The 24,635-nt window shown below is 41.6% G+C and overlaps 1 protein-coding gene across 4 annotated transcripts in view; it reads right to left on the bottom strand.

Moving 5' to 3' along the window:
* The window catches only part of LOC147373476 (GTPase IMAP family member 7-like), a 40,618-nt gene that overhangs the window by 7,461 nt on the left and 8,522 nt on the right, over positions 1 to 24,635 (bottom strand). Inside the window, exon 1 of one of the 4 annotated variants that reach the window (XM_086398219.1) lies at positions 2,400 to 2,777. The exons of 2 other annotated variants lie outside the window; for them this stretch is intronic. The gene's annotated coding sequence lies outside the window, so the exon portion shown is untranslated. Of the gene's footprint in view, positions 1 to 2,399; positions 2,778 to 24,635 lie in introns of those variants that run through there. One more of the 4 variants, XM_086398220.1, reaches the window with a different exon arrangement.

The raw sequence follows: 24,635 nt of genomic DNA, 5'->3' as shown, positions 1-24,635 counted from the left end.
ACCCAAAAAGAATATGGAAGAAAGTTATGCAGAAAGCTCTGTGTGTGTGTATGCATACGTGTGTGCTCAGTTATGTTCAACTCTTTGTGACCTATGGACTGTAGCCTTCCAGGCTCATCTGTCCTTGGGATTTTCCCAGCAAGAATACTGGAGTGGGTTGCCATTTCCAAGGGATCTTCATTACCCAGGGGTTGAACCCACGTCTCCTGCATCTCCTGCATTGGCAGGCAGATTCTTTACCATTGGGCCACCTGGGAAGCCCACAGAAGTCTGTTAACTGTGCCACTATTTGAATCTCAGGACACCAAAAACCTATCAAATGCCCATCATTAGGGTAGGGATCCAGTTGAATTAACTAAGGTATATTCACACAGTGAAGCACCGGTCAACTGTAGAAAAAATGAGGTATATCTTTATATCCTAGTATGGAGACATCTCCAGGATATAGCATTAAGAAGAAAAAGCAAAGAAGAAAGTAATGCACAGTTTACTAGCATTTCTCTAACCAGGAGGAATATGATCTATATATATAAAATGTGTAATACATATACTTTTCATTCATCTGTAAAAACAATGGCTGAATAATCTGAAAGCTAAACAAACAAAAAAGTTACTTATATGGGTATGGGAAAAAGAGGAGGGAGAGGACAGGGACAGAAACTGGGAATCAGACTTGTTTGGATATACTTATATTTCATTGATTTGATCTTAAAACCATATAAATAGTTACATAATCATACAGCAAAAATTATATTTAAAATCCTAGTAAAAATCAAAAGCAAATGTAACAAACAGGCTTAATTGTATTTTGTGTGATGAATGAACCACACAAAAAATTGTTCCAACAGACTTGATAACGCAGTCATTTCTCTGTCCATCTCCAGTGGGATGTACTTTAAGTCTCCCGAAAACTTGCCCCAAAATATCTGCAAAGAATTTTCAGGAATCTTATTCTTCATTGTGTGTATGTGTATGTGTGTGTGTTTGTATAGTTTTGAAGCCCATTGGAAAGACATCAAAACAATGATAAGCCCAGTAGAAATGAGTACCCTTAGTGCCAGACTGCAGTCTTCAAATGCCCATTTCCTGCCAAAACATTAGTTGATTTACACATACTGCAGTATGAGCTTCCCTGGTGGCTCAACAGTAAAGAATCTGCCTACAATGCTGGAGACCCGGGTTCGATCACTGGGTCAGGTAGATCCCCTGGAGAAATCAGCAACCCACTCCAGTATTCTTGCCTGGGAAATCCTGTGAACAGAGAAGCCTGGCAGGCTATAGTCCATGGGGTCGTAAAGAGTTAGACACAACTTAGTGACTAAACAACAGCTGTCAGATTAGATCAGTCACTCAGTCATGTCTGACTCTTTGCGACCCCATGAATCACAGCACGCCAGGCCTCCCTGTCCATCCATCACCAACTCCTCGAGTTCACTGAGACTCACATCCATCGAGTCAGTGATGCCATCCAGCCATCTCATCCTCTGTCATCCCCTTCTCCTCCTGCCCCCAATCCCTCCCAGCATCAGAGTCTTTTCCAATGAGTCAAATCTTCGCATGAGGTGGCCAAAGTACTGGAGTTTCAGCTTTAGTATCATTCCTTCCAAAGAAATCCCAGGGCTGATCTCCTTCAGAATGGACTGGGTGGATCTCCTTGCAGTCCAAGGGACTCTCAAGAGTCTTCTCCAACACCACAGTTCAAAAGCATCAATTATTCGGCGCTTAGCCTTCTTCACAGTCCAACTCTCACATGCATACATGACCACAGGAAAAACCATAGACTTGACTAGACGAACATTTGTTGGCAAAGTAATGTCTCTGCTTTTGAATATGCTATCTAGGTTGGTCATAACTTTCCTTCCAAGGAGTAAGCGTCTTTTAGTTTCATGGCTGCAGTCACCATCTGTAGTGATTTTGGAGCCCAGAAAAATAAAGTCTGACAGTGTTTCCACTGTTTCCCCATCTATTTCCCATGAAGTGGTGGGACCGGATGCCAGTGCAATATAAAATAACAATTAAATTAAAAAAAAAAAAAAGATTTACACTGAGTGGTCTCTAAATTGCCTTCCAACTCTAAAGACCTTGGGGACACATTTCCTACTAAAAGAAATGTCTGGCTTATCAAGTGTACTCAATGTCTATCCCAACAACAACTGGATGGAAGGTGCAATATTCAGCAAAATGTTGTCTTGTTAAAATGAGAGTGCATGGACAATGTGTTAACAGACATCCTTATTCCCCTCCCTACTGCCACCTCCCCTGCTCTGGCAGCATCCTCCTGACTTGTTTGCACAGCACCTGGTCCCTTCTCAGGCCAGAATCCACACCCTCCCCAGACTCCCCTACCTTACTGTCCCTGCAGCTCTGTCTCCCTGGGATCTGTTCTCAGCCAAGCTCACCTGATTTAAGGACTTGATGAGCTGTCTGGTTTCCTCCAGAGAAGCTGTTTGAGCCCCTGCGTTTGCTCTAACTGCTGCACCTCTGAGACCTCGGAGCCAGGAAGCAGATTGGGTGGGGCCAGTGAAAAAAGTGTTTTGTTTTTAAAAAGACAGAAATGTTGCCCCATAATTTGATGGGTGGTTCAGTTTTGCCTGGTGGTTCAGACGGTGAAGCATCTGCCTACAATGCAGGAGACCAGAGTTCGATTCCTGCGTCAGAAAGGTCCTCTGGAGAAGGAAATGGCAACCCACTCCAGTACTCTTGCCTGGAAAATCCCATGGATGGAGGAGCATGGTAGGCTACAGTCCATGGGGTCACAAAGGGTCAGATACCTTTGAAGTGAGTGACTTTACTTCAGTTTTGCCAAGTTGAAAGCTTATTCTCCATGTGCCTGCTATGACACCAGAATTTTGAAAATTTTACTTGTTGTTTGGGGTTAATAAAGTGAAGTGAAAGTGAAAGTCACTCAGTCATGTCTGATTCTGTGACCCCATGGTCTATACAGCCCATGGAATTCTCCAGGCCAGAATACTGGAGTGGGTACCCTTTCCCCCTTCTCCAGGGGATCTTCCCAACCCAGGGATTGAACCGGGGTCTCTTGCATTGCAGGCAGATTCTTTACCAACTGATCTATCAGGGAAACCTATGGAATAGTATCAACTCTAATATTTAAGCGTTACCCAATGAGAACAAATCCCCAGATTCCCACTGGCAGGAACCAGTTTGCACCAATGAACCTGGTGTGCTTACTCACACGAATTCTCAGATGTACGTGGTTATAGTTATAAACCTCCAGCAGTGGAACAGAGAGCAGTGGTACTAAAAGGGAGACTACATGGAAGGGACCATTCGTAGGGCCCTTGGCTCCAGGAGTCTGGCATAAGGAATCACTGTTAGTCCAGGCTCACTCCTCCCAGTGTTCCTGAGTCCTAAGGGTCATCAGAGCCATGGATGGTTACAGACAGTTACAGATATAAGCTTTATTTGCCACTTGGCTTCAACAGACAAAAAAGCAAGAAGCAAGGAAATGGGTTTTTCTCCCACAGTTTTCTATTTCTTTCAGGAAATCCACAGTTCCTTTCCTTATATGCCTACCAAGGTTTCTAGCCCCACACCTCCAAAATCCACAATATTTGCTTAGCTATCCCCTGAATTCTCAGCCATTCCGTGATCCTAATGGTGGAAGAGGTTGATTAGGAAAACAGGAATTCGGGAAAGAATGTGGAGGCTGCCATAACCATCAGACATCATCCCATAACTTGCCTTCTTTCTGGGGTTTGTCATTTGGTTTGCACGATTTCTGCTATTATTTTCATTACTTCCTTTTGGTTTCAATTTGACAACTGTTGTTGCTTTGTTTCAATCCTTCCCCAAGGAGAATGTTCTTCAGTGCTTTCTTAGTAAAGACAGAGGCTATAAGTAAAACTTTAACAAGTAGTAAAGTAACAACTGGGCTTCCCTGGTAGCTCAGTTGGTAAAGAATCCGCCTGCAATGCAGGAGACCCCGGTTCGATTCCTGGGTTGGGAAGATCCCCTGGAGAAGGAAAAGTCTATCCACTCCAGTGTTCTGGCCTAGAGAATTCCACGGACAGTCCATGGGGTTGCAAAGAGTCAGACACGACTGAGCCACTTTCACTTTCAAAGGAACAATTGCAATGTACACCACAGTATATCACAGCACAGACTTCTTTCTGTTTCTTGTAAACCCCTATATTTTCAAGAAATGGGCAACTGGGTGATTTATTGTAAATTCACTTGTGCAGAGAAAAATACACATCCTGCCTCAGAAACTACACTCTCTTATTTGACACTTGAAGGTCACAGCACACCTTCATCACCACGAGATCATAGCACAGGCTAGACAGCCTAGGTTACAGGCCTGGGTCCCCCTGGTTATACCTGCTGAAGTGTTCAGAAGGGATAGGAGGAGAAAGGCTGGGCCAGGGAGAAATCTCATCATGAAAATTGCACTGAACTGTCCTTAGAATCCTTTTCAGACCCCTCCTCAGGCAGACCTGGCCTGAGGATGAAGTGCAAGGGCTTTCCTGGAAGTCTCCAAACCCACATCAGGACTCATTCAAAGCAGGCCCAGCAGGCAGCACTTCTGAGTTCCACATGAATGAAACGAAATAAACTCTATTGTAAACTGGAATAGTGTGTGGATATTTCCATCTTTCAAGATCCTAACAATGAAGTTCTCAAAGCCTAAGATAAATAATAAATAAATAAATGAGATGGATAATAAATAGTTGAGCAGCCTCGTGGCTTTTGACTGTTGTTTATCATGAAAAAAAAAAAACAAACCTCTAGAATGGTACTTAAGTGTCATTAAGGTTTGAGAGGTCACAGGTGACTATTTGGAAATGAAAAGTGACACTAGCATTTCTCTTATCCTCTGCAAATATAACATATTTGTGTTTAGTGGAGAGTCAAAGATTCCCAATAAAATAGCAATCTGGAAGACAGTGCCACCTAGGTCCCCATTAGCTCTGTTTCATTCAACTACAATGAAGGACAGCAAGAAGGGGAAACTAAACTGGCCAAAGCCCAGGCACACTGCAGGAAGGAAGAGGAGGGGAGCTAGCAACATGGCCAATGTTTAATTTCAGCTACTGACAGGGTCTCCTCCAAAACATTGAGAGGAGCCCTGCAAACTTACACTGATGAACATCCATAACTGACAAACATTATTTAAAGAAAAAAATTAAAAAGTCTCTAAACATTGTCCTATGTTCATATAAGAAATGAAAAAACATTTATTCAGAAAAAAATATACTGACTCTTAGAAAGAACAGTGAGCATCTGCATCATACTTGAACCATGACCTACTTCCTCCCTCCCCAGCCCAGCCTCAGTTTGACAGAAACTCCATTCTTGGCAGGGGTGGCCAAGAAGATGAGGCTCCCTTTCCCCACAGTTAATCATCGAGAGTATAGTATCTTACCAACAGGGGTAGCATTTCTGATCTGCAGAGACTAAATGTCTGATAAGTAAGATTAGGCAATAGTTTCTAATGGTGGTGGTGGTTTAGTCACTAAGTTGTGTCCCACTCTAATATATGACACCAAAACACCAAAGAAAAACAGATAACTTATATTTAATCAAAATTTAAAACTTTCCCATCAAAGAGCACTATCCAAAAAGTGAAAACACAACCTGCAGAATGAGAGAAAATATTTGCCAACCATATATCTGATAAAGATCTAATATCCAGAATATATAACGAACTCTTGTGCTGTGCTTAGTTGCTTAATGGTGTCTGACTCTTTGCGACCCCATGGACTGCAGCCCGCCAAGCTCCTCTATCTGTGGGGATTTGCCAGGCAAAAATACTGGAGTGGGCTGCCATGCCCTCCTCCAGGAGATCTTTCCAGTCCAGGGATCAAACCCAGGTTTCCTATATTGCAAGCAGATTCTTTACCGACTGAGCAGCCAGGGAAGCTGTAACTCTAAAAACTCCACAATAAAAAGGCAAATTGCCTAATTTTTAAATGGGCAAAAGATTTGAATAAGAATTTCTTCAAATAAGATACACAGATGACCAATAAACATAAGAAAAGAAGATAAACATCATCAGTTCAGTCAGTTCAGTTGCTCAGTCATGTCCGACTCTTTGCGACCCCATGAATTGCAGCACGCCAGGCCTTCCTGTCCATCACCAACTCCCGGAGTTCACTCAGACTCATGTTCATCGAGTCAGTGATGCATCCAGCCATCTCATCCTCTGTCGTCCCCTTCTCCTCCTGCCCCAATCCCTTCCAGCATCAGAGTCTTTTCCAATGAGTCAACTCTTCGTGTGAGGTGGTCAAAGTACTGCAGTTTCAGCTTTAGCATCATTCCCTCCAAAGAAATCCCAGGGCTGATCTCCTTCAGAATGGACTGGTTGGATCTCCTTGCAATCCAAGGGACTCTCAAGAGTCTTCTCCAACACCACAGTTCAAAAGCATCAATTCTTCGGCGCTCAGCCTTCTTCACAGTCCAACTCTCACATCCATACATGACCACAGGAAAAACCATAGCCTTGACTAGACGGACCTTTGTTGGCAAAGTAATGTCTCTGCTTTTGAATATGCTATCTAGGTTGGTCATAACTTTCCTTCCAAGGAGTAAGCGTCTTTTAATTTCATGGCTGCAGTCGCCATCTGCAGTGATTTTCGAGCCCCCCAAAATAAAGTCTGACAGTGTTTCCACTGTTTCCCCATCTATTTCCCATGAAGTGATGGGACTAGATGCCATGATCTTCGTTTTCTGAATGTTGAGCTTTAAGCCAACTTTTTCACTCTCCACTTTCACTTTCATCAGGAGGCTTTTAGTTCCTCTTCACTTTCTGCCATAAGGGTGGTGTCATCTGCATATCTGAGGTTATTGATATTTCTCCCAGCAATCTTGATTCCAGCTTGTGCTTCTTCCAGCCCAGCGTTTCTCATGATGTACTCTGCATTTAAGTTAAATAAGCAGGGTGACAATATACAGCCTTGGCGTACTCTTTTTCCTATTTGGAACCAGTCTGTTGTTCCATGTCCAGTTCTAACTGTTGCTTCCTGACCTGCATACAGATTTCTCAAAAGGCAGGTCAGGTGGTCTGGTATTCCCATCTCTTTCAGACTTTTCCACAGTTTATTGTGATCCACACAGTCAAAGGCTTTGGCATAGTCAATAAAGCAGAAATAGATGTTTTTCTGGAACTCTCTTGCTTTTTCCATGATCCAGCAGATGTTGGCAATTTGGTGTCTGGTTCCTCTGCCTTTTCTAAAACCAGCTTGAGCATCAGTAAGTTCACGGTTCATGTATTGTTGAAGCCTGGCTTGGAGAATTTTGAGCATTACTTAACTAGCATGTGAGATGAGTGCAATTGTGCGGTAGTTTGAGCATTCTTTGGCATTGCCTTTCTTTGGGATTGGAATGAAAACTGACCTTTTCCAGTCTTGTGGCCACTGCTGAGTTTTCCAAATTTGCTGGCATATTGAGTGCAGCACTTTCACAGCATCATCTTTCAGGATTTGAAATAGTTCAACTGGAATTCCATCACTTCCACTAGCTTTGTTCATAGTGATGCTTTCTAATCAGTCATCAGGGAAATAAAAATCTACATCAAATAAGATACCACTTCATACTCAGTGGGATGATTATAATCTTTCAAAAAGAAAAAATAACAAATACTGATAAGTATGTGGATAAATTTAATCTTTATACCCTGCTGGGGAGGATATAACATGACACAGCTGCTGCAGAAAACACTTCAGTGTTTCCTTAAAAAATTAAAACATGGATTACCACATGATGTAGTGATTCCACTCCCTAAGTGTCCATCCAAGAGGACTGCCAAGACGTGTTCATACCAAAGATTCTACATGAATGGTTAAGCAGCATTATTCATAATAGCCCAAAACCAGTGGAAACAACCCAAGTGCACATCAACAGATGAATGGATATATGCATACAATGGAGTATCATTTAACCATAAAAAGGAATGGAGTCTGGCTACATGCTACAATGTGAATGAACCTTGACAGCAGTATACTAAGTGAAAGAAACCAGGAAAAAGATACATAAAGATATGATTAATTTACATGAATGTCCAAAAATGACAATGAGCTCATAAGAGTGTCCTTAGGAAGGTTTTAGCTTTAGTTTCTTCTACTCTATTAACGTTTATATGCAGCTTCACTTTTTAAGCCTTTCTTCTCACTTATGGTTTGAATTGTGTTCCCCTCCAAAAGATACTGAAGCCCTAACCCTACAAATGTGACTTGCTTGGAAATAAGGTCTCTGTAGATTTGATTGTTAAGGTAAAGCTGCTGAGATGAACCTTAATCCATACAATTGGTATCCTTATTAGAAGGGAGATATTGGACACAGACACGTGCATTGGGAAGACAGTCATGTGAAGGCAGAAGCAGAGGTTAAAGTAAGGCCCCCTGAGGCCTCTAGAAGCTAGAAGAGGCAAGGAAGGTTGTCACCATGCGCCGTGAATGACACCTGGATTCTTGACCTCTGGAGGAGAGGAATTCGATCCAGGGCCAGTGATGAGGCTTGGTCACTCAGAACTTTTGTGTGATAAAATTTTATTAACGTATAAAGGAGATAGAGAGAGCTTCTGACATAGACATCAGAAGGGGGCAGAAAGAGTGCCCCCTTGCTAGTTTATAGTAAGGGGTTATATACCTATTAGCAAGATGCTAACTAGAGAAAGGAAATGCCTCAAAACTGAGAGAGTTGCACCAGATCCCTTACCCATAACATGCATTTTGTGATAGCATTGGCACCAGGTGAGTCATCCCGGGCCATGAAACAATTGACATGAATCTTGAACAAAGGCAGATTCTAAGGTAAATACATAGTTCATTAACACAGCTTAAGAAAAACATTTCATAGAAAAATGCATTGGTTAGCTCAAGGTTTGAGAAAAGTTCAGGGGGAACCAGGTGTCATCAGGGCAACATAGAATTTTAAAAGAAAACTCCTTTTAATTTTGTTAAAATTAAAAGTCCGTTTAATTAATAGAAAAGGAATAAAAATCTGACACTTGTGGTTTGTTTCCTCCTGCCTCTTAAGAGAGAGGAAAAACCGTCTGACACTTGCAGTCTATTTCCTCCCCTTGGGAGGACCTCTAGGCTTCCTGCCTGTTACCCTCTCAGAAGGATCCTCCCTGACAGCATGCAGGAGGAGCATGGCCCTGCCAACACCTTTATTTTGGACTTCTGGCCTCCAGACTTGAGAGAGAATAAATTATTATAAAAATTATTTATTATCTGTTATTATAAGCCACTTCATTTGTGCTACTTTGTTATGACAGCCCTGGGAAATGAACATGTCCCTCTCTGGTGATTTTCTCTAGTTATCCCCAGTCAACACACAACAATTACATCTTGTTGCCATTCAGGGAGATAAAATGGCAAGTCTTACATAGGTCTGGGTCAGCAGGGCACTAAAGGGGAATGCAGGCTGCCTCCACATTAGTCTCCCCTGAGAATAGCATGGTGGTGGCAGCAATCACCTAGGGAGGACATGGATCCTGGAGGTCAGCTGCTGACCAAAACCAAATCAAGCTGAGACTCACTCTAGAGCTGAGTGACATTCAAGTAAACCGTGATCATGAAGTAGCTAATGTGCAAGGCCAAACTCAGAAACAATAGGAGACTTTTATCCCCATCCCTACTTACATAGTGGGATGGGGAGTAGTGCCTGGATCCTACTGTTCTTTAGACAGGGAGACAGAAATGGCAGATGCTTGAGAGACATGTCATGCTCTGCCTCTATGGTGGTTCAGAACCATTTCCAGACTGTTCATCAGAAATCATGGGGGCCAGAAGGAAGTGACACAATATTTTCCAAGTGTTGAAAGAAAAGAACTGTCAACCCAGAATTCTATAACCAGAGAAAACATCCTTCAAGAATGAAAGGACAGAGGCCATCAGGGATACTCCAATCTCAGTCACCATCTTATTTCAACCTCATGAGAGACTTCAGCTGATGCCAACATGAAGCAGAAGAACCATCCAGTCAAGCCCTGTTCAAATTTCTGACCCACAGGATTGTGAGCAAATAAAACACTTCTTTTGGAAAACAAAACAAAAAAAAATGAATGAAAGGACAGAGACTACCCTGGTGGTCCACTGGCTAAGAATCTACCTTGAAATGCAGGGCGCATGGGTTCGATTGCTGGTTGGGGAACTAAGATCCCACGTGCCTCAGGGCAACTAAGCCCACCCACCTCAATTAGAAGCCCACATGCTTAGAGGTTTCCCTGGTGGCTCAGATAGTAAAGAATCCGCCTACAATGCAGGAGACCTGAGTTCAATCTCTGGGTCAGGAAGATCTCCTGGAGAGGGAAATGGCGACCCACTCCATTGAAAATTCTTGCCTGGAGAATTCCATGGACAGAAGAGCCTGGCAGATTACAGTCCATGGGGTTGCAAAGAGTTGGACACAACTGAGCAACTAACATATTACATTACATTATGCAACTAAGACCTGATGCAGCCAAATAAATAAATAAAATAAAAATAACTGCACGCATGTACAGTCAAAGTTGGGCAATTATGAACAAATAAGATACACTTCTGAATAAAGTACTGCTCATGATCACTGTGCCCAGCACCACCAAGAAGGTGGGCAGACCACCTAAGCCGCCCCTATGGTCAACCTGCTGATCTGCCCCCACCCTCACTCCTTTTAGGAACCAGACTGTCCTCCTCAGATAGTGAGCCAGGGCACCTGTTTTCTCTTATCACTCCCCCCTACTATAGCATAGGTCCCAGGAAATCTGTGCCTGAATTTCTCATCTGACTTCTTACCAGTTTCTATTGATTAAAGTGTCCAAGGACTTGAGTCGGTAATTGTGTCATCTTTGTTTTGTTTCTATTTTTTAGTTTTAGTCTCTGGTTGAGCCCTTGTGATGAATAATTTAAATGAGTACATTTTGGATGAGAGGGGAAAAAAAAAAAAAGCACAAATTTGCAAATTTTCATCCAAAGCACAGAGCTTACTAATGCTGGGGTGAAGAAATGCAGCAGGAATCAAAGGTAAAAATGCCGTTTTCCAAACCTCCCTTAACAGAAATGGATTCCCTGGTGGCTCAGACAATAAAGAGTCTGCCTGAAATGTGGGAGACCCGAGTTCAATCCCTGGGGTGGGAAGATTGCCTGGAGAAGGAAGTGGCAACCCACTTCAGTATTCTTGCCTGGAAAATCCCATGGGCAGAGGAGCCTGGCAGGCTACAGTCTATAAAGTTGCAAAGAGTCAGACCCGACTGAATGACTTCACTTTCACTTTTCAGTTGCTCAGTTATGTCTGACTCTTTGTGGACCCATGGACTGTAGTCCACCAGGCTCCTCCATCCATGGAATTTTCCAGGCAAGAAAACTGGAATGGGTTGCCATTTCCTTCTCCAGGGAATCTTCCCAACCCAGGGATTGAACCTGCGACTCTTGGGTCTCCTGCATTGGCAGGAGGATTCTTTACCACTAACACTATCTGGCAAGACATATTAGATTATATTTTACACATAAAATTAAACAGCAAAAAGATCAATACTTTTGTATTATCCCCAGGACCTCAACCATACAGTCAAATGTGTATGTTCCTAAAAATAAGGGTGCACCTTATTTTATTAGAGTAAATCTGTACCTTACTGTGATAGGTATCATGAAACTTTAGCCACAAATCTGTCTATAGACAATAAAAATTCAGACATATAGAATGTAAAGCTACTACTGTAATACCTAGTACAGATGTCAGCAAAACAATAGTTTCCAACTGTGGACAAGAAACATCCTTCTGCACTGGAACAAATGAAGAAAGTGCCTTGGGGCAACTACCAAAAATGACACCATTGCCGGTCCTAAGATGGTGAAGGAATAGGACGGGGAGACCACTTTCTACCCCACAAATTCATCAAAAGAACATTTAAATGCTGAGTAAATTCCACAAAACAACTTCTGAATACCAGCAGAGGACATCAGGCAACCAGAAAAGCAGCCCATTGTCTTTGAAAGGAGGTAGGAAAAAATATAAAAGACAAAAAGAGAGACAAAAGAGGTAGGAATGGAGTTCTGTCCCTGAAAGGGAGTCTTAAAAAGAAAGAAATTTCCAAACACCAGGAAACAATCTCACTGCTGAGTTTGTGGTGAGCCTTGGAACGACAGAGGGCAACATAACTGGGAGGATAAATAAATAAATAATTAAAACCCACAGATTACGTGCCCAACGATAACTCCCCCAGAGGAGAAGCAGCACAGATGCCTGCACCTGCCACTAGCAAGCAGGGGCTGCATTGCTTAGAGTAAAGACCGGGCCTGAATGCCCCAAGGGCAATCTGAGGGAACTAACTTGGGCAAGCAAACCAGACTTTGGGATAGCTACCACATGAAAAGCCCTAACATAAGACACTGCCAGGCCCACTCATAGAACAAAGGACTGAACAGAGCTAGCCGGCTGCAGACCATTCCCCTCCGGTGATAGGCAGCCAGAACCAGAAGTGGGCAATCGCAGCTGCAGAGAGGCATTGTCTACCAAACTGCAAGCAGGCTTCTTTGCTAACTAAGACTTCTTGGGCTTCTGGACAGTCAACATCCGTCTGAGAAGGTGTGCCAGTTGTACACCCAGAAAACCAAGCGTCAGGGACGGGGGAGGCGATAAGTTGCAGCGATGGCGCTCGCCAAACACTTCATCGCCTGAGCTGCTTGGACCTGGGAAGGGCACAAAATGCAGGTCCAACCAAGTCTGCGCCTCTGAGGACTATCTGAGTGTCTGAACCTGAGCGGCTTAGACCTGGAACGGGCATTCAGCCCAGGGCTGGCCTCGGATGGTTCCCAGCAGAGCAACCTAGAGCCTGAGCAGTGTGGGCAGAGAGGGCACATGCCCCGTGAGCGGGGGCAGGCCCACTGTGGCTGAGACACTGCAAGCACATGCCAGTGTTATTTGTTTGCAGCGTCTCTCCCTCCCCACAGTGCAACTGAACAGGTGAGCCTAAAAAAGTGTCCACCACCGACCCCTTGTGTCAGGGCAGAAATCAGACACTGAAGAGACCAGCAAACAGAAGAAGCTCAGAGGGAACCACTTTGGAAGTGACAGATGCAATAGATTACAACCCTGTAGTTAGTACCGACTACATAGGAAGGGGCCTATAGATCTTGAGAAATATAAGCCGGACCAAGGAACTATCCGAAAATGAACTGACCCCACACTGCCCACAACAACACCAGAGAAAGTCCTAGATATATTTTTACTATTTTTACTATCATTCTTCTTTAAAAAAAATTTTTTTTTAAATTTTTAAGTCCTCTATTACTCCTTTAATTTTCATTTTTATAACCTACTATTACTTTGCAAAAAAAAAAAAGGCCCTATTTTTAAAGCAAACTTCATATATATTTTTTGTTTATAATTTTTGTCTTTTGTTTTTCCTTTCTTTTCTTTAATATTGTATTTTTGAAAATCCAACCTCTACTGTAGATTTTTAATCTTTGCTTTTTGGTATTTGTTATCAATTTTGTACCTTTAAGAACCCAATCTTCAGTACCCATTTTTACTTGGGAGCGAGATTATTGGCTTGACTGCTCTCTCCCCCGTTGGACTCTCCTTTTTCTCCACCAGGTCACCTCTATCTCCTCCCTCCCCCTTATCTTCTCTACACAACTCTGTGAATCTCTTTTTGTGTTCCAGATGGTGGAGAACACTTAGGGAACTGATTACTGGCTGGATCTGTCTCTCTTCTTTTGATTCCCTCCTTTATCCTCCTGGCCACCTCTGTGTCCATCCTCCCTCTTCTCTTCTCTGTATAACTCTGTGAACATCTCTGAGCGGTCCAGCCTGTGGAGAGCACATAAGGAAGTGATTACTTGCTAGCTTGCTCTCTCCTCTTTTGATTCCACCTCATCTCATTCAGGTCACGTCTAACTCCCTCCTCCCTCTTCTCTTCTCCATGTAACTCTGTGAACCTCTCTGGGTGTCCCTCACTGTGGAGAAACTTTTCATCTTTAACCTAGATGTTTTATCAACGGTGCTGTATAGATGGAGAAGTCTTGAGGCTACTATAAAAATAAGACTGAAAACCAGAAGCAGGAGGCTTAAGTCCAAATCCTGAGAACACCAGAGAACTCCTGACTCCAGGGAACATTAATTGACAGGAGCTCACCAAACGCCTCAATACCCACACTGAAACCAAGCACCACCAAAGAGCCAACAAGTTCTAGAGCAAGACATACCACACAAATTCTCCAGCAACACAGGAACACAGCTCTGATCTTCAATCTTCAGGCTGCCCAAAGTCACTCCAAACCCATTGACATCTCATAACTCATTACTGGACACTTCATTGCACTCCAGAGAAGAAAACCAGCTCCACCCACCAGAACACCAACACAAGCTTCCCTAACCAGGAAACCTTGACAAGCCACCCGTACAACCCCACCCACAGCAAGGAAACTCCACAATAAAGAGAACTCCACAAACTGCCAGAATACGGAAAGGACACCCCAAACACAGCAATTTAAACAAGATGAAGAGACAGAGGAATACCCAGAAGGTAAAGGAACAGGATAAATGCCCATCAAACCAAACAAAAGAGGAAGAGATAGGGAATCTACCTGATAAAGAATTCCGAATAATGATAGTGAAAATGATCCAAAATCTTGAAATCAAAATGGAATCACAGATAAAATAGCCTGGAGACAAGGATTGAGAAGATGCAAGAAAGGTTTAACAAGGACCTAGAAGAAATAAAAAAGAGTCAATATATAATGAATAATGCAATAAATGAGATCAAAAACACTCTGGAGGGAACAAATAGTAGAATAATGGAGGCAGAAGATAGGATTAGTGAAGTGGAAGATAGAATGGTAGAAATAAATGAATCAGAGAGGAAAAAAGAAAAACGAATTAAAAGAAATGAGGACAATCCCAGAGACCTCCAGGACAATGGTAAATGCCCCAACATTCGAATCATAGGAGTCCCAGAAGAAGAAGAAAAAAAGAAAGACCATGAGAAAATACTTGAGGAGATAATAGTTGAAAACTTCCCTAAAATGGGGAAGGAAATAATCACCCAAGTCCAAGAAACCCAGAGAGTCCCAAACAGGATAAACCCAAGGCAAAACACACCAAGACACATACTAATCAAGTCAACAAAGATCAAACACAAAGAACAAATATTAAAAGCAGCAAGGGAAAAACAACAAATAACACACAAGGGGATTCCCATAAGGATACAGTTGATCTTTCAATAGAAACTCCTCAGGCCAGGAGGGAATGGCAAGACATACTTAAAGTGATGAAAGAAAATAACCTACAGCCCAGATTACTGTACCCAGTGAGGGTCTCATTCAAATATGAAGGAGAAATCAAAAGCTTTACAGACAAGCAAAAGCTGAGAGAATTCAGCACCACCAAACCAGCTCTCCACCAATTGCTAAAGGATCTTCTCCTCAATGGTGAAAAATTGAAAGCATTTCCCCTAACTGCAGGAACAAGACAAGGGTGCCCAATTTCACCACTACTATTCAACATAGTTTTGGAAGTTTTGGCCACAGCAATCAGAGCAGAAAAGGAAATAAAGGAATCCAAATTGGAAAAGAAGAAGTAAAACTCTCACTGTTTGCAGATGACATGATCCTCTACATAGAAAATCCTAAAGATTACACCAGAAAACTACTAGAGCTAATCAATGAATGTAGTAAAGTTGCAAGATATAAAATCAACACACAGAAATCCCTTGCATTCCTATACACTAATAATGAGAAAATAGAGAAATTAAGGAAACAACTCCATTCACCATTGCAACATAAAGAATAAAATACTTAGGAATATATCTACCTAAAGAAACTAAAGACCTATATACAGAAAACTATAAAACACTGGTGAGAGAAATCAAAGAGGACACTAATAAATGGAGAAATATACCATGTTCATGGATCAGAAGAATCAGTATAGTGGAAATGAGTATACTACCCAAAGCAGTTTATAGATTCAATGCAATCCCTATCAAGCTACCAAGGGTATTCTTCACAGAGCTAGAACAAATAATTTCACAATTTGTATGGAAATACAAAAAACCTTGAATAGCCAAAGCAATCTTGAGAAAGAAGAATGGAACTGGAGGAATCAACCTGCCTGACTTCCAGCTTTACTACAAAGCCACAGTCATCAAGACAGTATGATACTGGCACAAAGACAGAAATATAGATCAATGGAACAAAGTAGAGAGCCCAGAGATAAATCCACGCACCTATGGTCACCTTATCTTTGACAACGGAGGCAAGAATATACAATGGAGAAAAGACAATCTCTTTAACAAGTGGTGCTGGGGAAACTGGTCAACCACTTGTGAAAGAATGAAACTAGAACACTTTCTAACACCATACACAAAAAATAAACTCAAAATGGATTAAGGATCTAAATGTAAGACCAGAAACTATAAAACTTCTAGAGGAAAACATAGGCAAAACACTCTCTGACATAAATCACAGCAGGATCCTCTATGACCCCACTCCCAGAATATTGGAAATAAAATAAAAAATAAACCAATAGGACCTAATTAAACTTAAAAGCTTCTGCACAACAAAGGAAACTCTAAGCAAGGTGAAAAGACAGCCTTCAGAATGGGAGAAAATAATAGCAAATGAAGCAACTGACAAAGAACTAATCTCAAAAATATACAAGCAACTCCTACAGCTCAATTCCGGAAAAATAAACGACCCAATCAAAAAATGGGCCAAAGAACTAAACAGACATTTCTCCAAAGAAGACATACAGATGGCTAACAAACACATGAAAAGATGCTCAACGTCACTCATTATCAGAGAAATGCAAATCAAAACCACAATGAGGTACCATTTCATGCCAGTCAGAATGGCTGCTATCCAAAAGTCTATAAGCAATAAATGCTGGAGAGGGTGTGGAGAAAAGGGAACCCTCTTACACTGTTGGTGGGAATGCAAACTAGTACAGTCACTATGGAGAACAGTGTGGAGATTCCTTAAAAAACTGGAAACAAAACTGCCTTATGACCCAGCCATCCCACTGCTGGGCATACACACCGAGGAAACCAGAATTGAAAGAGACACATGTACCACAATGTTCATCACAGCACTGTTTATAATAGCCAGGACATGGAAGCAACCTAAATGTCCATCAGCAGATCAATGGATAAGAAAGCAGTGGTACATATACACAATGGAGTATTACTCAGCCATTAAAAAGAATACATTTGAATCAGTTCTAGTGAGATGGATGAAACTGGAGCCAATTATACAGAGTGAAGTCAGCCAGAAAGAAAAACATCAATACAGTATACTAATGCATATATATGGAATTTAGAAAAATGGTAATGATAACCCTGTATGCGAGACAGCAAAAGAGACACAGATGTATGAAACAGTCTTTTGGACTCTGTGGGAGAGGGAAAGGGTGGGATGATTTTGGAGAATGGCTTGAAACGTGTATAATATCATATATGAAACGAATCGCCAGTCCAGGTTCGATGCAGGATACAGGATGCTTGGGGCTGGTGCACCAGGATGACCCAGAGGGATGGTATGGGGAGGGAGGTGGGAGGTGGGTTCAGGATGGGGAACACGTGTACACCCGTGGTGGATTCATGTTGATGTATGGCAAAACCAATACAATATTGTAAAGTAAAAGAAATAAATAAATAAATCAAAAAAAAAAAAAAAAAAAGAAATGCCAATGGCTTTACTGTCTGACTGTCTTGGTGCAGTGAGAGGTGCCTGGGTTTGTTGAGGTCCCAATCTTTGTTCTTTCTGCTTTTTCAGCCTTTGTGTCTACTTTCCCATCAGTTCTTTGCTCAGACCAATACTTGCCAACACAACCATGAGCAAACCTGGCAAATGGACTGTCTTGGTCAAACTGGAAGCACAGGTTCTAGAATATTTTGAGCAACACTGGTGGGGCCACTTGTCATCAACTCCAGAGGCAAGCAAAGAGCTCTCTGCCTACTTCTTCCTTCCTATCAGATTACACCTTTGAAATAGGCCCTGGCTGTTAAAACTCCATGAACTTGTCAGTATACCCAAGGTTCTCTAAATTAAAAAATAAACTCTGCCACAACAACAACAACAAAAAAGACACCATTGATGATGAGCTTGGCCTTCTAGCCAAACTCTTGTCAAAGCAAAAATTTGCTTGTTGCCACTTGTTATGTGGTTGTAAATTTCACTTTGGACCTGGTTCTTGATATGCAGTCTATTGAAACTTTCATACAGCCGTATTAGTACTGTTTGGGTTTGGAAATCAAGGAGACTAAGGAAGGCAAGGGGTGTTAAAAACAGATATTTCCAAACCAGTGGCCTCTACTTATAAAGACTTTCCTTGGTACCCAAATGCAGAGGAGCACAGTGTAAATGGCTACGTGTGCTGCCAGGTTACGTGTCAATGACTACACAATTGGATTCTACCGGCTTTATTCTTCACAGACACAACCTGCCATCAAATACAGGAATATGGCCATAGTATTAGTAGAAATTTGGGGGCATAGTATTTCCAGCGAAATCAGTAATTTACAAAGCAGTTCTAAGTGAAGTACCCAGTGAGGAGCCAAGATTGGAAAGACTTTTAGAAATCCAGCGGTAAGAAACAAACAAGTACTGTTCTCAAGCTGTATGAGAAATCACCCCAGAATATGAAACCACAAGGGAGAAATAGTAAGCCATTATCATAAACAGCCCCTACAAAATAAAGGGCAAAGGAGGCCAAAATCTGCAAAACAGGAAGTGCATCATCAAGTATCTTCGTTCAGTCAACAGCAGGAGATCCTGAGACACAGGGGAAAATCAGGAACGTAGAGAAGACATTTTGAGTGCTTTCAGCACTCAAACAGCCTGAAATAACAGGCAGCAAACAGCTGGAGGAGGAAAAACAGAGAAAATTTAAAAAGAGACAGATCTTCTCCAGGAGCTAAAAGATTTAGAATTGAGTCTTTTAAATATTCATAGAAAACAAGTTGCATACCAGAAATCAGTACAAATATATCTTCTTGTTAAACCTGATTGAGTGTTCTGAATATTCTTTGGCCCACATTTGTTGTTCACCTGTTATTTATTTAATATTCTGAATACACAGGAAAGGTTCTAATGTTTGTTCAATTGATTTTTTCCAATGTGGGGAAGATGAGGAGTAAGGTGTGTTGTTGTTTTTTCAACCAAAGCTTGTTGAACTAAAAGAGAGATATTACTATCTACTCAGGGACAGGATCTCATACATGAGTTAAAACATCTTAAAAAGATTTTGTAAATATCTGCTTATTTAGCTGTGTTGAATCTTAGCTGTGGCATGCAGGATCTTTGCTGTGGCTCATGGGCTTAACTGCCTCACTAAACATGGGATCTTTGTTCCCTGACCAAGGATCGAAACTGCATCCCCTGCACTGGAAGGAGGCTTCCTAACCACTGGACCACCAAGGAAGTCCCTTTATTTGTTTTTTTGTTGTTGTTGTTTTGTTTTTTTCTTTTTCTTTTTCTAAGAGAGGAGAGCAAAGAAAAGTGAGTGACCAAAAAGGGAGAGGAATCCTGTGTGCTGACTCTTGTACTCTGCAGAGTCTCTGGTAAATTGTCTAAAACTGAAAAAAGAAAGAAAAGGCTGAATATGAATAAATGTGTGTGAATGCTGGTTTTTAAAAAACAGTGAAAACTCTGCATTAGAGTCATAGGCTGAAATAGAAACAATGCTTAATTTCATAGGAATGAGGAAACAGAAAAAGCTGAGGAAGAAGTAAAAAGAACTCAGAAATTGTGGGAAGGACTTTGAACTCTTACATTTGTGGTAATTTCAGCCTGGATCAAATTTCACCAATTCATCAAGGAGTAGGGGATCTCAAGCGACATCTGAGTGACAAATCATAAATTAAAGGTCTTGGACATATTAAATATCAGGATATAATTCAAAATGGAGTCTTCTGTCACCAAGGATTTTACAATATACTTGGAGATACAGACAAGAAATATGCATAGCAAGCCTGATCTGGGTGTGCAATAAACGTGATAGAATCAAATAGAGGCACTTCAGTCAGTCTTGGATGAGTCAGAAAACTTTCCTTTAGAATATGAGATTTAAAGGACTTCCCTGGTGGTGCAGGAGTTAAGACTCCATGCCTCCATTGCAGGGAGCACGGGTTCAACCCCTGGTAGAGGAACTAAGATCTCATGTGACACATGGCAAGGACCAAAAAAAAAAAAGTGAGATTTAAAATGAATATTCCATGATGAACTGGGGTCGTAGTCATCCACAGCATGTGTGTGTATGTCTGGGAAGGTGGGGGGACTGGGAGAAGTGTGAGAGCTGCTGTAGGAAGCAATGCAGGCAGAAGGGCAGGAGCCTCGGGTATGACTGCAGGACTAAGAATAGTGGAGATCTGAATGGATGCCCCACCATGAAGAACTTTGCTTAAAATACCAAGGAGTCTAGAATTTGTAAAACAGTTGAGAAGCATACAAGGATAATAAGTGAAAGGATATCATGACTCTGTTTCTTCCTAGTTTATAGAGTGTTTTTTTCATTAAATGGGTCTTGGATTTTGTCAAACTTATTTCTGTATCTATTGAGATGATCAAGTGATTTTTGCCCTTCATTCTACTGATATGGTGGAACACATTGACTGACATTCATGTATTGAATCAATCTGGCTTTCCTGGGGTAAATCCAGGAATATACTTGCTCTTATAAGTTGCTGTACTCTATTAGTATTTTGTTGAGTGTTTTATGTCTATATTCATAAGGTTATTAGTCTGTAGTTTCCTTTTCTTGTAATATCTTTGTCTGGATAATACTGAGCTCATACAAAAGTTGTGAACTACTTTCTCCTCTCTTACTTTTTGTTTGAGAAGTATTAGTGTTCAGTCAGTTCAGTTCAGTCGCTCACTCATGTCTCTTTGCAACCCCATGGACTGCAGCATGCCAGGCCTCCCTGTCCATCACCAGCTCCCAAAGCTTGCTCGAACTCATGTCCATTGAGTCGGTGATGCCACACAACCGTCTCATCCTCTGTCATCCCCTTCTCCCACCATCAATCTTTCCCAGCATCAGGGTCTTTTCCAATGAGTCAGTTCTTTGCATCAGGTGGCCAAAGTATTGGAGTTTCAGCTTCAGCATCAGTCCTTCCAATGAATATTCAGGGTTGATTTTCTTTAGGACTGACTGGTTTGATCTCCTTGTTGTCCAAGGGACTCTCAAGAGTCTTCTCCAGCACCATAATTTGAAAGCATCAGTTCTTCAGTGCTCAGCCTTCTTTATGGCCCAACTCTCACATTCGTACCTGACTATTGGAAAAACCGTAGCTTTGACTATATGGACCTTTGTTGGAAAGTGATGTCTCTATTTTTTAATAGGCTGTCTAGGTTTGTCATAGCTTTCCTTCTAAGGAGCTAGTGTCTTTTAATTTCATGACTGCAGTCAATGCAGTGATTTTGGAGCCCAAGAAAAGAAAATCTGTCAGTGCTTCCACTTTTTCCCCTTCTATTTTCCAGGAAGTAATGGGACCTGATGCCATGATCTTAGTATTTTGAATGCTGAGTTTCAAACCAACTTTTTCACTCTCCTCTTTCACCCTCATCAAGAGGCTCTTTAGTTCCTCTTTACTTTCTGCCATAAGGGTGGTGTCATCTGCATATCTGAGGTTATTGATATTTCTCCCAACAATCTTGATTCCAGCTTGCGATTCATCCAACCCAGCATTTCTCATGATGCACTCTGTGTGTAAGTTAAACAAAAAGGGTGACAATATTTAGCCTTGTACTCCTTTCCCAATTTTGAACCAGTCAGTTGTTCCATGTCCAGTTCTGTTGCTTCTTGAGCTGCATACAGGTTTCTCAGGAGACAGGTAAGGTGATCTAGTACTCCCATCTTTTTAAGAATTTTTGACACTTTTTTGTGACCCACACAGTCAAAGGGTCTTGTGGTTGAAGAGCCCCCCATGAAACAGCATCAGTCTCATATGGTTTCACAGGAGAATTCTGCTAAACCCTCAGCAATCAAAGAATCCCACTTTTAACTAAGTTATCCCAGAATATAAGGAAATAAGGGAAAACTTCAAATTCTAAAAAGTAAATGTAACTTTGAGCTGCCAAGCTGATAAAGTCTGTATAAAAAAAATCTAGTTATATATCTCATTTATGAATGTCAGTTCAAAAATCTTAATAAAATATTAACAGAATCTGACATTTTTTAAAGGGTTCAATCTTTACCAAGTGGGATTTATTCTAGAAAACTAGAGTGAGGGAGAAGTTTCAATAAGAGGAAAATCATTAATATAATCTACCAATAGTCATTCATGGTAAAAACATTCTACAAAATGTGAATTGACATGTACTCTCTTATCTATTTCTATACTCACCTACTTACTTAATGGGGAAATACTTTGTTACTAAAACTAAAACCATCTCCACCTCACTTTCCCATGGTATTTGAGAAATCTGTCAATGCAAAGAGAAGAAGAAGTAACTATAGGAATGAGAATTAAAAAAAAGAACAAAGAGGGAAGCCAGAATATAAATAATATGGAAAAGCCCCTTAGAGTTCTGGCACGCAAATAGAAAAATCAGTGGAAGAAAACAGAAAATCTAGAAAAATACTCATTTGCCTAGGAAAATTTAGTATATACTAAAGGCAATATCCTATATCAGTGGAGAGAAGATGGACATTGTAATTAAATAATCATTTTAAAGCATATAAAAGTGGATTCATCCCTTGTGTCAACCAAAGAAATGTACCAAATGCATCAGATATTTGTTAAAACATTAAACTATGTACTTTTGGAAGAAAACAGACAAATTCTTTCAAAACCTGAGAGTGAGGAAAACTTTTTAACTTACTGAAAGCACAGATGGAATATGGAATCCAATTGACAAAGTTGACCTCAAATTTCTAGTTACAGGTCCAGAGCTTGGAAGTCACTACTCCATTCAAAGAATTAGTCAAAAGCTGAACAGACTGAAAAATCAACTCTTAAATCCTTAACAGATTCCTTTAAGGACACAGGGCAAAGTGCTGCCCCCTAGACTGGAGAACAGACAGGCAAATACAGGGAGTCATGGCTTAGTTGAACAGAGACTGACTCACCATGGACACTGTGCTGGGGCAGGAAAACCTAGGCTGTGATTGACCAATTGCTTGACAGTCAGGATGACCCATTCATAGAGTGACCCCACACTTTTGTGTGTTTTAATCCTGGAAGCCCCACTAGGTTCTGATAGTACATATCCAAAAAATCCCCTGGTGCTTCCTGCAGGGGAGGGGAAAAGAAACCAGTTTGATACAGGACAGGGTATCTTGTTCTTCTCAAAAGGACTGCCTTCAGAGGAAAGCAGTTAACCAGGCTTTGACCTTCTGTGGTTTTATCAGAGCCTAACTCACCATTAACCACAACACAGAGCTGCCAGAACTTACACAGGACTGAGAGATAAACTCTTGGAGGGTACAAACAGAAACTTGTATGCACCAGGACGCAGGAGAAAGGAGCAGTGACCCCACAAGAGACTGATCAAGACTTGCCCAGGAGTGTCTAGGAGTCTCCAGCCAAGTCATGGGTCAGTGGTGGCCTGCTGCAGGGTTGGGGGCAGTGTACTGCATGTGCATGCATAGGATCTTTTAAAGGAGGTCGCCATTATCTTCATTACCTCCACCATAGTTTGGCTCCAGGTAAATAGCAGGGAGGGAACACAGCTCCACCCATCAACAGAAAATTGGATTGAAGATTTACTGAGCATGTCCCTGCCCGTCAGAACAAGGCCCAGTTCCCAACCCATAGTCAGTCTATCCCATCAGGAAGCTTCCATAAGCCTCTTATCCTCCTCCATCAGAGGGCAGACAGAATGAAAACTAACCAATCTGATCACATGGACCACAGCCTCATCTAATTCAATGAAACTACGAACCATGCCATGTAGGGCCACCCAAGATGGACTGGTCATGGTGGAGAGTTCTGACAAAATGTGGTCCACTGGAGAAGGGAATGGCAAACCACTTCAGTATTCTTGCCTTGAGAACCCCATGAACAGTATGAAAAGGCAAAAAGATAGGACACTGAAAGATGACCTCCCAAGTTGGTAGGTTCCCAATATGCTATTGGAGATCAGTGGAGAAATAACTCCAGAAAGAATGAAGAGATGGAGCCAAAGCAAAAACAACACCCAGTTGTGGATGTTACTGGTGATATAAGCAAGGTCTGATGCTGTAAAGAGCAATATTCCATAGGAACGTGGAATGTTATGTCCATGAATCAAGGCAAATTGGAAGTGGTCATACAGGTGATGGCAAGAGTGAACGTTGGCATTTTAGGAATCAGCGAATAAAATGGACTGAAAGACAGTGAAAGTGAAGTCGCTCAGGAAACAATAGAATGGGAAAGACTAGAGATCACTTCAAGAAAATTAGAGGTGCCAAGGGAACATTTCATGCAAAAACGGGCTCAATAAAGGACATAAATGGTATGGACCTAACAGAAGTAGAAGATATTAAGAAGAGATGGCAAGAATACACAGAAGAACTGTACAAAAAAGGTCTTCATGACCCAGATACTCACGATGGTGTAGTCACTCACCTAGAGCCAGACATCCTGGAATGCAAAGTCAAGTGGGCCTTAGAAAACATCACTACGAGCAAAGTTAGTGGAGTTGATGGAGTTCCAGTTGAGCTATTTCAAATCCTAAAAGATGATGCTGTGAAAGTGCTGCACTCAATATGCCAGC

Source organism: Bos grunniens, chromosome 4, assembly GCF_055505025.1.
Source record: "Bos grunniens cultivar Pamir isolate PY7600 chromosome 4, Bosgru_T2T1.0, whole genome shotgun sequence".
NCBI lineage: Eukaryota > Metazoa > Chordata > Mammalia > Artiodactyla > Bovidae > Bos > Bos grunniens.
The sequence above is the reverse complement of the archived record's forward strand: the minus strand, read 5'-3'. Positions and strand labels throughout refer to the sequence as shown.